This window comes from Nomascus leucogenys, chromosome 5 (assembly GCF_006542625.1).
Source record: "Nomascus leucogenys isolate Asia chromosome 5, Asia_NLE_v1, whole genome shotgun sequence".
Classification (NCBI taxonomy): domain Eukaryota; kingdom Metazoa; phylum Chordata; class Mammalia; order Primates; family Hylobatidae; genus Nomascus; species Nomascus leucogenys.
This window is the reverse complement of record NC_044385.1, coordinates 44,912,042-44,927,123: the sequence shown is the minus strand read 5'-3', so window position 1 is coordinate 44,927,123 and position 15,082 is coordinate 44,912,042. Positions and strand designations below refer to the sequence as shown.

Below are 15,082 nucleotides of genomic sequence, written 5' to 3'. Positions count from 1 at the left end.
GAATCCATGATTGTAGTTGGAGACCTGAATACTCCTCTGTCAGAAATGGACAGATCCAGCAGGCCTAAAACCAGTAAGGACATAGCTGAACTCAACAACACCATCAATTAATTGGACATAATTAATATCTATAGACTACTTCATCCAACTTTTGCAGAAAACATTTTCTTCTCCAGTTCACATGGAACATTTACCAAGATAGACCACATTCTGGGCCATAAAACACACCTTAGCAAATTTAAAACAACATCTGCTCTCAAACCACAATAGAATTAAACTAAAAATTTAATAACAGAAAGACAACTGGACAATTCCAAAATACATGGAGATTAAACAACACACTCATGGGTCAAAAAAGAAATCTCAGAGAAATTTAAAATTATTTTTAACTAAATGAAAATAAAAGCACGACTTTTCAAAATTTGTGGGATACAGTAAAAACAGTGCTTAGATGAACATTTATGCCATTAAATGTATATATTAGAAAGAAAGAAAGATATGAAATCAATAATTTGGCTTTCACCTTAAAAAACTAGAAAAAAGAGGAACAAATGAATTCTAAAGTAAGAAGAAATAATAAAAATGAAAGCAGAGATGAATGAAATTGAAAACAGAAAATCAATAGAAAAAAATCAATGAAACTAAAAGCTATTAAAAAAAAAAAAAAAAAGATAAATAGGCCCTGGACATGGAGATTGCCACCTACAGGAAGCTGCTGGTGGGGAGCTAGGCTCCAGCTCCTTCAGCTGCAGCAGCTCCACCAGGGCTATGGTTGTGAAGAAAATAAAGACCTGTGATGGTGAGAGGTGACAGCATGCTGGGAGTCCTCACAGCCTTCGCTCGCTCTCCGTGTCTCCTCTGCCTGGGCTCCCACTTTGGCGGCACTTGAGGAGCCCTTCAGCCCACTGCGGCACTGTGGGAGCCCCTTTCTCGGCTGGCCAAGGCCAGAGCCGGCTCCCTCAGCTTGCAGGGAGGTGTGGAGGCAGAGGCGCCAGCGGGAACCGGGGCTGCGCACGGCGCTTGCGGGCCAGCTGGAGTTCCGGGTGGGCGTGGGCTTGGCGGGCCCTGCACTTGGAGCAGCCGGTCGGCCCTGCCGGCCGCAGGCAATGAGGGGCTTAGCACCTGGGCCAGCGGCTGCGGAGGGTGTACTGGGTCCCCCAGCAGTGCCAGCCCACCGGCGCTGCGCTCGATTTCTCACCGGGCCTTAGCTGCCTTCCCGCGGGGCAGGGCTCGGGACCTGCAGCCCGCCATGCCTGAGCCTCCCACACCCTTCACGGGCTCCTGTGCGCCCGAGCCTCCCCGACGAGCACCACCCCCTGCTCCACGGCGCCTAGTCCCATCTACCACCCAAGGGCTGAGGAGTGGGAGGGCGCAGCGCGTGACTGGCAGGCAGCTCCACCTGTAGCCCCGGTGCAGGATCCACTGGGCGAAGCCAGCTGGGCTCCTGAGTCTGGTGGAGATGTGGAGAACCTTTATGTCTAGCTCAGGGATTGTAAATACACCAATGGGCACTCTGTATCTAGCTCAAGTTTGTAAACACACCAATCAGCACCCTGTGTCTAGCTCAGGGTTTGTGAATGCACCAATTGACACTCTGTATCTAGCTACTCTGGTGGGGCCTTGGAGAACCTTTGTGTCCATACTCTATATTTAACTAATCTGGTGGGGACGTGGAAACCTTTGTGTCTAGCTCAGGGATTGTAAATGCACCAATCAGCACCCTGTCAAAACAGACCACTGGGCTCTACCAATCAGCAGGACGTGGGTGGGGCCAAATAAGAGAATAAAAGCAGGCGCCCGAGCCAGCAGCGGCAACCCGCTCAGGTCCCCTTCCACGCTGTGGAAGCTTTGTTCTTTCGCTCTTTGCAATAACTCTTGCTACTGCTCACTCTTTGGGTCCACACTGCTTTTATGAGCTGTAACACTCACTGTGAGGGTCTGCAGCTTCACTCCTGAGACAGCGCGACCATGAACCCACCAGAAGGAAGAAACTCCCAACATATCCGAACATCAGAAGGAACAAACTCTGGACACGGTGCCTTTAAGAACTGTAACACTCACCGTGAGGGTCCGCGGCTTCGTTCTTGAAGTCACTGAGACCAAGAACCCACCAATTCCGGAGGCAATGGGAGGCTGGTGTTCGAGGCCTCTGATGTCCCACCCAAGTGAACAGCCATGGCAACCCCTCCCAGCCTACCCTTCTTGCGGCTGCCCCAGAGCCCAAGAGGGAGACAGCTGTGCAGGGGAGCACAGGGAACGGGAGACCCACCTGAGGCTTAGCCCTTGCCCTCAGCCCATCCCCGGGAGGAGTTCACTGCCTGAGGCACCCTCCGGCTACAAAACAATTCAAGTGCTCTTTTTTTCCAAAATAAAACCTCAGCAAAAAAAAAAAAAGAAAAGAAATAAAACCACTAACCCTCTAGCTAGGATAACCAAGAAAAACAAAAAGATGACACAAATTACTAATATCAGAAATGAGGCCAGGTGCAGTGGCTCACACCTTTGGGAGGCCAAAGCAGGTGGATCACTTGAGGTTAGGAGTTCGAGACCAGCCTGACCAATATAGTGAAACCCTATCGCTACTAAAAATACAAAAATTAGCTGGGCTTGGTGGTGGGCACTTGTAATCCTAGCTACTGGGGAGGTTGAGGCAAGACAATCGTTTGAACCTGGGAGGTGGAGGTTGCAGTGAGCCAAGATAGCACCACTGCACTCCAGCCTGGGCGACAGAGCTAGACTCCATCTCAAAAACAACAAAGCAAGAAGTGATAGAGGGAACATCATTACAGATCCCGTGGACACTAACAGGATAATAGTGGACAACTATGAACAACTCTATGACTACAAATTTAATTTGATAACCTAGATGAAATGGACCAATTTTTTGAAAGACATAATCTGCCAAAACTCACACAAGAATCAATAAATAATCTGAGTAGGCCAATATTTATTAAAGAAATTGAATTAATAAATAATAACCTTCCAAAACAGAAAGCACGAGGCCTAGATAGTTTCACTGGTAATATCTGCCAAACATTTAAGGAAGAAATTATACCAACTCTCTACAATCTCTTATAGAAGACAGAAGCAGAGGGAATACTTCCCCACTCATTCTATGAGGCCAGCATTACCTTATTACCAAAACCAGACAAAGACATTACATAAAAAGACTACAGATCCAATATCTTTCATGAACACGGATGCAAAATCCTCAACAAGATATTAGCAAATTGAATCTAACAATATATAAAAAGAATTATACACCATGAGCAAGTGGAATTCATCCCAGATATGCAAAGCTGGTTTAACATTCAAAAATCAATTAATGTAAAATTCACTACATCAACAGGCTAAAGGAAAAAAATCACATAATCATATTAATATACACAGAAAGAGCTTTTGACAAACTCCAACACACATTCATGATAAAAGCTGTCAGTAAACTGGGAATGGAGTGGATCTTCCTCAACTTGATAAAGAATGTCTACAAAAAACCTGCGCTAACATCATATTTAACGATAAGAAGCATGAAGCTTTCTCACCAAGATCAAGAGCAAGATAAGGATGTTCCCTCTCACCACTCCTTTTCAACATCATATTGGAAATCCTAGATAATACTGGGACAAGAAGATGAAATGAAAGGTACACGGACCCGGAAGGAATATATATTACTGTCTTTGTTCACAGAAGACATAATTGTTCATGTAGAAAATCCAAAAGAATAAACAACAGACTCCTGGAACTAATAAGCAACTAGAGCAAGATTAATATACAAAAGTCAATCACTTTCCTATGTATAAGCAATGAACAAGTGGAATTTGAAATTGAAAACACAATACAGCACTTTAGGAGGCTGAGGTGAATGAAATCACTTGGGGCCCAGGAGCTTGAGACCAGTCTGGGCAACATGGTAAAAACCCCTATCTGCAAAACAAAAATACAAAAAAATTAGCCAGGTATGGTGGTGCACACCTGCAGTCCCAGCTACTCAAGGGGCTGAGGTGGGAAGATCACCTGAGCCCAGGAGGCCAAAGTTACAAGTGAGCCAAGATTGCACCATTGCACTCCAGCCTGGGTGACAGGGTGAGACCCTGTATCAAAAAGAAAAAAAGAAAAAAAAAAATCACAATACCATTTATACCAGCACCTCCAAAACCAAACTACTTCGGTATAAATCCAACAAATTACATACAAGATCTATATGAGGAAAACTGTAGAACTCTAATGAAAGAAATCAAATAAAAACTAAATAAATGGAGAGACAGTCCCTGTTCATGAATAGGAAGACTCAGCAGATGGTGCTGGAATAATTGGATTTCAATATATAAGGAAGGAAGGAGAGGAGGGAGGGAGGGCCTTGACTGATCACTCATATCCTTTACAAAACATTAACTCAAATGGATTACAGACCTAAATCTAAAATTTTAAACTATAAAACTTTGAAGAAAACATAGGAGAAAATCATCATGACCTTAGGCAAAGATTTCTAAGAAGATGCCAAAAGTATGACCCAACCAAGAAAAAACAAAAGATGATAAATTTAATCCTAGCACTTTGGGAGGCTGAGGCAGGTGGATCACATGAGCCAGGAGTTTGAGACCAGCCTGGGCAACATGGCGAAATCCTGTCTCTACACACAATACAAAGATTAGCCAGGCATGGTGGTGGGCACCTGTAGTCCCAGCTACTCAGGAGACTGAGGTGGGAGGATCACCTGAGCCCTGAAGATTGAGGCTGCAGTGAGCCCTGATTGTGCCACTGCACTCCAGCCTGGGTGACAGAGTGAGACTCTGTCTCAAAAAAGATAAATTAGATTTCATCAAAACTTTAAACTTCTGCTCTTCCAAAGATGCTAAGGATGTGAAAAGACTCCCACATCATCTAGCAGTTAGGAAAAAGAAAAAAGAAAAAGAAAATTGAAAGACCAGCTATGGACTGGATAAATATTTGCAAATGAGATATACAATAAAGCCTTGAGTTTAGAATATATCAAGATCTTTCAAAACTCAGTATTAAGAAATCACACAGCTCAATAAAGAAATGGACCAATAATTTGTATAGACATTTTACTGAAGATATAAAGATTATAAATAAGTACATTAAAAGATTCTTAACATCATTAGTCAGAAGGGACCTCGCTGATAAAACAGGTTGCAGTAAAGAAGCTGGCCAAAACCCACCCAAACCCACATGGCAATGAAAGTGACCTCCGGTCGATATCATTGCTCACTATACACTAATTATGATGCATTAGCATGCTAAAAGACACTCCCACTAGCGCCACGACAGTTTACAGATGCCATGGCAATGTCATTACCCTATATGGTCTAAAAAAGGGTAGGAACTATTAGAATGACTAAAATTTAACACCTGACAATTCTATTTACTGATGAGGATGCAGAACTAGGACTCTCATACATTGCTGGTTGGAATGCAAAATTGTACAGCCACTTTGGAAAACAAAATCCCAGTTTAGTACAAAGTTAAAAAACAGACTTACCATTCAACTCAGATATCCAGCTCCTACATATTTACCCAAAGTGAAAAGACTCATTGGTATCTCAGATAAAAATACAGTCAGCACCTCAACTAATAATATCTCTGGTCATTATGCAATCTCATTTGACTTAGTGGTATCTCACAAAATAGGATGACAATATTTTTCTTAGTTGGAAAACAATTTTATCCTAAAAAAGATTTGAAATTAAGCATAGAAATATTGAAGAGAATCAACCCCATAATATTAATGGTTTCGTGTTAAATCTGCATATTTGATTACTTTGTCCTTAAAATGTTAAGAGAGTTTCACCTGTTCCTGTTAGCAGGTTAATTTACAGCATGTAATTGAGAATTGATTAAGTCTTCTATTTTAAGTTGAAATTTCTTAAGTTCACTTGCAGAAATGGCATATGTAGAAAAAAAACAAAACTCTAAGTTCAGTATGTGTTACAAGTTAGAGATTCTTACTTAAAATTGCTAATATATTGAAAGATTTGCCGTTTAAAAAAAAAAAAAAACTCTATTCAGTTAATGTAATCACCAAAAGCTCCACAGAAAAACAAGTATTGGCTGATCCTCGTAGTGAGTTTCGCGCAGATCCACTCATTACCTTCACGTTACAAAGACTTCAAGAAGGAAGATAAAATTACAGCCAGCACCCAGTGATGTCTTACACCATAGTGGATATGTGAACAAGATGTGTCATTTGGGGTTCGAAGGACAGAAGGAAGAATGATACTTACCAGCAACTTTGCCCCATGTGCAGTATATTAACCTCTCTAAGCAAGTGACATTCCTTTTACCAAAAAACAAACCAACAAACCTACCTTAATTCATAGTTGACCTTTATTTATTTATTATTGACTTTGTCCAAAAATACATTGAACACAGCCAGGAGCAGCATTTACAATCTGTGTAGCTTGGTAAAGGGCTTTTTGGCTTGTGCTGCCCATAAGAAGAATTAATTTAAACTCAGTTTTCAGCCACAGATAAGGTAAACTGTACCTTGGATGTACCCGAGATGGTCCCAATTTACACCTATTGTCCCAACATAAGGGATAACACCTACTTCTGCTCTCAAAAGTGTCCCAGTTAGGATGGCAATCCATAGCCTACACATCTAGCTTGCAGCCCATTTAGATTGGCATCTGTAGAGTACAAAGTCTCTGCCCTTGAAGTCAAAAAACTTGGGTCTGAGTAACAGTCAGGTTATTTGTCATCTAAGGCAAGCCCCTTAACCTTGGAGAGCCTCGAGATTTTCCAGTGATGCTGCTGCTTTTTCAGTGTTATATGGACCTAATTGACACAGTTTTGTAAACTCTTAATGACTATATGAGCACACATTATTACAGCAATAAAGTAAGAGGATGTTAGCAAAAGTAAAAATTGTAATAACATAAAGAATTCAAAATATTTAATAATTTTTAACTCAGTGCCACTTTTCTCATTTAAATAAAGTTATTCATCCCTTCCTCCTTTCCTCTCCGTTGTTTTCTTCCCTTCGATATTTTTTGAGTCCCTACTACATGCTGTAGGAGCAAAGGGATTTCCCTCCCCACCCCACCCCCTGCCTGCCTCCACCCTTCTGAAAGTTTGTTAATCTGAGTCTATAAAACAAACTGACCATAGCCAGATTCATGGGAGACAAACTATACATATTTATCACATGCACCTGTGCACAGGAGCCACACAAACTACGAGACTCGAAGAATCAAAGAAGGGCCAGATAGTTGAAGCTTCAATAGCATTTTGAGCTACAGAAAGAAATAGGGTCCTAAAGGCTCCTGCAGGGAGGTAGCAACACATTATGAGAGGGTGTGGGGAGGAAAGGCATGGTGAGCAAAGGCTGTCTTGGATGCAGATGAAGTCTCTCCGGGAGCAGCCCTCAGAAGGAAGAGATGCAGCAAAAGTTTTACTGTCCAAACTTTTAAAATATCAGGTCTTTAGTCTCCTTTTCTTGTGAGTTCCTTTTTCCTGATCCAGATAGGTGGACCTCAGAGAAAGCCTCTGTGTCTGTTCTTTACCTCACCAATGCAGATTTCCTCTACAGATGCAAATCTACCCCAAAAAGAACAGCTTTTCAGAACTATTCCTGTCTGCTACTTCTCTGAATAACCAACTGAAAATATGCCAAATAAGTATATTTTGAGGTGGCATATTTTGGTTTCCCACAGTGTCAGGCACTATTCTAGGTACTATATGAAGAAAGGATTCCAAAAGAAGACCGAGATGTGGCTCTTTCCAATACGAACTCATCCAATCATTTTTCCAGTATTCATTGAATGCTTAATACTTTATCCCTTAGTATTTAAATATAGTATATCTTTTTATATATTTAGAGCTTATATACCCTGCAATAAATTTTTGAAATTTTTCTCCAAGTATTGCACATCTTTGTAACATCAGATATAGGTGTGTATATGTAAAATTATATAAAATTATATATATATTATAATCATTTATGTAATTGTTCCTATTGAAAATTTGGAAAATTGCATTTTCAGAGACAGGGTCTTGCTGTGTTGCTCAGCTGGTCTTGAACTCCTGGGCTCAAGTGATCCTCCCACCTCAGCCTCCCAAAGTGCTGGGATTATTGGCTTGAGCCACTGTGCCCAGTGCCTTTTCTAATTAGTTAGTACTGGTGTTTAGGAAAGCAATTGATTTTTTTGATACTGATCTTTTATCTAGTAAGTTTTATAAGTGTAGGGCCGGGCGGCCGGGCGCGGTGGCTCACGCTTGTAATCCCAGCACTCTGGGAGGCCAAGGCGGGTGGATCACGAGGTCAGGAGATCGAGACCATCCTGGCTAACATGGTGAAACCCCATCTCTACTAAAAATACAAAAAAAAAAATTAGCTGGGCATGGTGGTGGGCACCTGTAGTCCCAGCTACTCAGGAGGCTGAGGCAGGAGAATAGCGTGAACCTGGGAGGTGGAGCTTGCGGTGAGCCAAGATTGCGCCACTGCACTCCAGCCTGGGCGACAGAGCGAGACTCCATCTCAAAAAAATAAAATAAAAATAAAAATAAGTGTAGGGCTGGGCGCGGTGGCTCACGCCTGTAATCCCAGCACTTTGGGAGGCCGAGGTGGGCGGATCAGCTGAGGTCAGGAGTTCGAGACCAGCCTCAACATGGAGAAACCCCGTCTCTACTAAAAATACAAAATTAGCCGGGCGTGGTGGTGCATGCCTGTAATCCCAGCTACTCGGGAAGCTGAGGTAGGAGAATTGCTTGAACCTGGGAGGCGGAGGTTGCGGTGAGCCGAGATCGCACCATTGCACTCCAGCCTGGGCAACAAGAGCGAAACTCCGTCTCCAAAAACAAAAAAAAAGTTTTATAAGTGTAATTTTTTTCTAATAGTGTATAGATTCTCCTGGATTTTCTAAGTAAATAAGAGTATACAATGCAAATAATAACGTTTATTCCTTTTCAGTCTTTCTGCCACTTACATCTCTAGCACAATGTTGAAAAGTGGTAAGAGTTGGCATATCAGCCACATTGCCAGAATCAGACTGTTGCTATTAATTTTTGCATGTCTATTCCTGCCTTATAATATGAGGTCCTCAAGATAGGGGCTGGTACCTCCCCCCTAGGTCAGTGATTCAGGATCCTCAGGCTCCTGAGTATGGTCTCTGTGTGCATCTCCCTTGTATAGTAACCCTCCATAATGTGTGCGGAACTGAGTCAAATGTCACGTCTGTGCCGATTGTCTAAGCTTCTGCAGGCACTGTTACTTGATCTTTGTATTCCCAGGTTGGTTTTGTTTTTGGAGGCAGGGAAGGCATTGCTTTATTTTTATGGAGGTATATCATATTTTATTGAGTGTATATATTGTAAGTATACAACCAAATAAACTTGCACAAACTTGAAACTGCTGTGTAACCATCGTTAGATCAAGAAACAAATATTCCAGCTGTTGATGAAGAGTCAGACTCTGTAAAATATTTAAAGAGGTTTATTCTGAGCCAAATATAAATGACCAAGGCCCAAGGTACAGTCTCAAGAGATCCTGAGAACATGTGCCCGAGGTCGTTGGGTTATAGCTTGGTTTTTATACATTTAGGGAGACAAAAGATATTAATCAATACATGTGGGATATATACTAGTTTAGTTGGAAAAGGCGGGACAAACTCAAATCAGCGGGGTGGAGTAGGGGAGGGGTGATAGGTCATAGGTGGATTCAAAGATTTTCTGATTGACAGTTGGTTGAAAGAATTACGTTATTGTCTAAAGACATGGAATCAGTAGAAAGTCTGGTCAAGATAAGGAGTTGTGAAACCAGGGATCTTATGTAGATGAAGCCTCATAAAGCACCAACCTTTTGGGAATCACCTTTTTATTTTATTTTATTTTTTTAAAAAGGGCTTAAGTCTCAACCCACATATAGCAGAGTCCTCCCAACAAATATTTCTGAGGCATTTGGGGTAACTTATTCTCCTACTCACCTCTTGGTCCATTTTACTCTGAATACTTTCTTTACCTTGTGTCTCACGCCTCTTTTCTGTCCTCTCTCACCCACATTAGCCCCACATGCAACCATTCTCCTTTTCTTCACTCTCCTACCCCTTTCAATATACCTGAACACCACAGTGAACAACAGTATGTATCACAGGCTTTGAGTGGGAATCTGGGGCAAGGGAGGGAGAAGCAATAGGAAAGGGGGAGAGGGTTTCACCACTGCTCTGCCAATATCCTTGTTCTCAAATATTCTTAGGCTGTCACCCCAAAGGGTCTCCCTGGAGCTATTTTAGCCTCAGGCTCCAGCCCTTCAGTGGCCAGGATTTCTGTCACCTTTTCCCTGGATTTCTTCTCCACTGGTGTTAGTGTATCACCCCTCCCCCACTTCCCCTTCATCATTCTGATGCAAATCCCAAATTCTCCTCACTTTATTATTTAAAACATTTCAAATCCCTTCCCTGTCCGTGGGCTGTAGCTCTTAACACTCAAATGACTTATCTAAGATTAAATAAACAAAAAAAGTTTTCTCCTCGGAATTGTGCTACCAGCCATTAAAATGATAACTTTCCCCCTGCTCCACTATATGAATTAAAGGAATACAGTCCAAAGGGTAGGACTTAGAAACCACTTTCCTTTTATTGATAGCTTAAACCTAAGGAAGTGTGAGTCCTGACAGCAAATATGCCTAAATGGCACCAAAGTCAGCTCCTAGGGTCACCACGAGTGGGAAGTAGCCCCACAGCACCTGTATGTTTCAGGACTCTCTCCCTTGTCCCCTACCACTCTCCCCACCCCTTCTGCTAAATCAGATGTTAACATCCTCATCTGCAGGCCCCAGGGACAGACACCCAAGTGGTTATTGCTAAGGATGTGGCACACCAAGCTCAATGCTATTAGGACATAGTTTCAGCTATTTGGGGTTTACACAGCATTCTTTGCCAACTTCATTGAAAACATGTTTTCATGAGAATTCATCTCATTCTACCTACTGCTGGCTAAATTTATCTCCACAGAGTTTAACAACATGGAATGATTAATTAGGGACCAAGCTATTTCCTGAGTGCTTTGCACATAACCGTGACTCTGTGACTCTGTGATTCACTCTCGTTGCTTCAGCCATCTGTCCCTGAACAAAATGCATTTATTTATGTTTTCTGTGATTTGTTGTTCTCCTCTTTCAAAGACATAAACATGATTGATTTGAAAAAGCAAAATGGTTTTTTCCTCTCTTTATAAAATAGTTTTAATTAAAACACAGCTAGAGCAACCCCAATAAAACATAGTCATGCCACTCCCGCTCACATCTCTGGTGGCATTTCATCTCTAAATGAATGCCGATGCCTTACGATGACCTGCTAGGCCCCATAGGATCCATCCGCCCCTACACACACATTATCTTATCTCCTTCCACTCTCCCTGAAGGCTTCATGCCAGCTCACAGGTATGCTCCAGCTCAGGGCCGCTGCACTTGCTTATCCCTCTTTTCGGACCATCTTGCCCATTGCCGCCTCCATAACTGCCTCCACTTCCTTCAAACGTCATCTTCTAGGTAAGCCTTTTTTGGGCACTGTATCTTAAACAGAAGCCACCGTCACCCGTTCACGCCCACATGCACCCTCACACATATTCTATATCCCTTTCTTCCTTCCTTTTTTTGCCTTAGCATTTCCACTAACATACCATCCATTTGACTTATTTGTGAAGTTTATTTTTTGCTTCCCTACCAAAAAAAAAAAAAAGTAAGCACCATGGGGGCTGGGGGTTTTGTCTATTTTATTTGCTGTTCTGTCTCCAGCACCTAGAATAATATCTGGCACATAATAGGTGCTCAACAAATATTTCTTGAAAGAATAAGTGAATATGAAAAAGAATTGAAAGAGTAGACCTAAAAATAGGTCCCATCGTGTTGATTCCTTCTCATTATTCATAGCTCTGTTCAGCCACCAATCATCTCTATCCACCCTATTTAAATAGCACTACTTCAAGTCATTCCCTATGCCTTTATCCTGATTTATTTCTTCATAGCATTCATTACTGTCAATTTTCTTTTCTTTTTTTTTTTTTGAGACAGAATCTCTCTTCCTCGCCCAGGCTGGAGTGCAGTGGTGCGATCTCGGCTCACTGCAACCTCTGCCTCTGGGTTCAAGTTAGTCTCCTACCTCAGCCTCCTGAGTAGCTGGGAGTTGGGATTACAGGTGCACACCACTGCGCCCAGCTTTTTTTTTTTTTTTTTTTTTTTGAGATGGAGTTTCACTCTTGTTGCCCAGGCTGGAGTGCAATGGCATGATCTCGGCTCACTGCAACCTCTGCTTTCAAGTGATTCCTGTGTTCAAGTGATTCTCCTGCCTCAGCCTCCTGAGTAGCTGGGATTACAGGCGTCTGCCACCACACCCAGCTAATTTTTTGTATTTTTAGTAGACACAGGGTTTCACCAGGTTGGCCAGGCTGGTCTTGAACTCCTGACCTCAGATGATCCACCTGCCTCAGCCTCCCAAAGTGCTGGGATTACAGGCATGAGCCATTGCACCCAGCCCAAATTTCACTACTGAATTATTTTTTACTTTAAAAATTATTTGTCTTGCCCATTTGAAGTTAAGCTCCATGAGGGCAAATAATTTGTCCTGTATCTCCTCATCTTAAAATGTTTTTATTTTTTCCTAATCATCAAAAATCATTTGACCATATGTTTTTGGGCCTATTTCTGAATTCTTGATTCTATTCCATTGATTGATATGGGTGTCCTTTCTCCAATATCGCATTGTCTAATGTAGAACAGGGAATATATTAATTTCTCCTAAAAATCTTACCGGGATTTTTACTGGGATTGCTTTCAATCTATAAATCACGTTGAAGAAAATTGATGTCTCAACAATACTGAGTCCAATCCATTGGAGGGATATACATCTGAAGATCCCATAAGCAATGGGAACTCATGTCCTATTGCCCAGCAGTACCCTGAAATGGTGACAAGAACTGAATGGGGAAGTAGCTTTATGATTTTAAGTCTCATCAGAGATGGTTTTGCACCAATATTTTAACCTGGTTAAAATATCTCTCAGTCCAAATAAAGAAATCCAAACCAGAATCAGTTTCACCTAGAAAATTAAACTCTTTTAATTGCTGATACTGCCCAGAAGTACCTGAGGTTTAGCAGTTCTCTAAAAGCTTTTGAGCACCTGAATAATCACTTGGGTTATCTAAAATACAACGGGGTTTGTAATCTGACTGATTTGGCTTAGAATAAAAGAGCTCATAAGAATGGACTGCTTTCAGCAGTTTCCAACCTGCATGAGGATAAATTCAGATAATGAAGAAACACAGAGTAGAAAAAAGAAAAAGAAAGAAAATTTTCCTGACATTGTCTTAATTAGTCCTCAAAGTTAACAGTAGCTACAGTTCAGCTACTGCCACTTCATGAATCTATACCTATCGTATTAGGGGCCACTTTATTTACTCTCTAGCTCAACTGTCTTTTTTTTTTTTGAGACAGTCTGGCTGTGTCGCCAGGTTGGAATGCAGTGGTGCAATCTTGGCTCACTGCAACCTCCGCCTACCAGGTTCAGTGCATCAAGCAATTCTCCTGCCTCAGCCTCCTGAGTAGCTGGGACTACAGGCATGAGCCACCACGCCCAGCTAATTGTTGTATTTTTAGTAGAGACGGGGTTTCACCATGTTGGCCAGGATGGTCTTGATCTCTTGACCTCGTGATCTGCCCACCTTGGCCTCCCAAAGTGCTGGGATTACAGGCGTGAGCCACCGTGCCCTGCTGGTCTCTTCTTTATCGTGGCCATAACCTGGCCAGTGTTCCAGCTAGCACATAACTTTATTTCCTCAATCAAGCTATTTTATTTATATTATTTATTTCTCAAGCAATAAATGCCAAAGCTTAGTTGGAATATTTTTTGAAAAAAAAAAAAAAAAAAGAAGGCTAGGAGCCGTGGCCTATACCAGTGATCCCAGCATTTTGGGAGGCTGAGGCAGGCAAGAAGATCGCTTGAGGCCAGGGTTGGAGAGCAGCCTGGTCAACGTAGGGAAACTTCATCTCTACAAAAAATAAATAACTTAGCCAGGTGCGGTGGCCCATGACTGTAGTCCCAGCTACTCAGGAGGTAGAAGTCGGAGGAACGCTTGCGCTCAGGTTAAGGTTGCAGTGAGCCATATCTTGCCACTGCACTTTAGCCTGGGCAACAGGAGACCCTGAAATCCACATGGCTCTTTTCTTTGCCTCTTTTGGGTGAGGCTTTCATGGCCACCCTATCTAAAACCACAGTGCCCCAAATACTACTTATCGTCCTTCCCCACTATATTTTTTCCAGTAGCGCCTACCATATCATATACTTTATTTACCTAGTTTTTTTTCTACTTACACTGAAATATAAACTTTTTTTGGAGACGGGGGTCTCCCTCTGTCGCCTAGGCTACAGTGCAGTGGCGCGATCTCGGCTCACTGCAACCTCCGCCTTCCAGGTTCAGGATTCTCCTGCCTCAGCCTTTTGTGACCTTTTATGGCCTTTTGTGACTGGCTCTTTTCACTTCACATAATGTGTTCAAGATTCATCCATGCTGTAGCAATGTTTCAGTACTTCATTCCTTTTTATGTCTGAAAAACATTCCATTGCATGGATATATCACATTATCCATTCATCAGTTAATGGACATTTGCATGTTTTCAGCAGAAGTACTAGCTACTTAGGAGGTTGAGGCAGGAGGATAGCTTGAGCCCAGGGAGCCTGGGCAACACACTGAGATGCCATCTCAAAAAAAAATATATATATATATATTTTTCCAGTGATTTTATTAAAGAGCTGAGCAACTATCAGTTCCACACCATGGAATCTTGAATAAATCAAGCCTAAGACTCACTGCCATTAATTTAATCAGGAATCCGATTAAAACGTGTGTTCAGAACTCATGTAACTCATTTCCATCAGTGGTTAAGTGGATTTTAGCAGAAGCACTGTCAAGGAACCACAAGTGGCAAGGCTGCAGCAGTGAGGGTTGGAAGCACTGGAGAACTCTGGGTTTGTCAGATGAACAAGAATACAGTTTTGAGGAGAAGGCTGTAAGAATCATGAAACTTTACAGAGTGTAGTGATATAATTTGTTTCTCAACCACAGAGGAAATGAA

At 42.1% G+C, this 15,082-nt stretch overlaps 1 protein-coding gene across 1 annotated transcript in view; it reads right to left on the bottom strand.

The window, feature by feature from the left end:
* Positions 1-15,082, bottom strand: part of LEPR (leptin receptor) — a 211,436-nt gene that overhangs the window by 179,709 nt on the left and 16,645 nt on the right. The gene's annotated exons all lie outside the window — the stretch shown is intronic.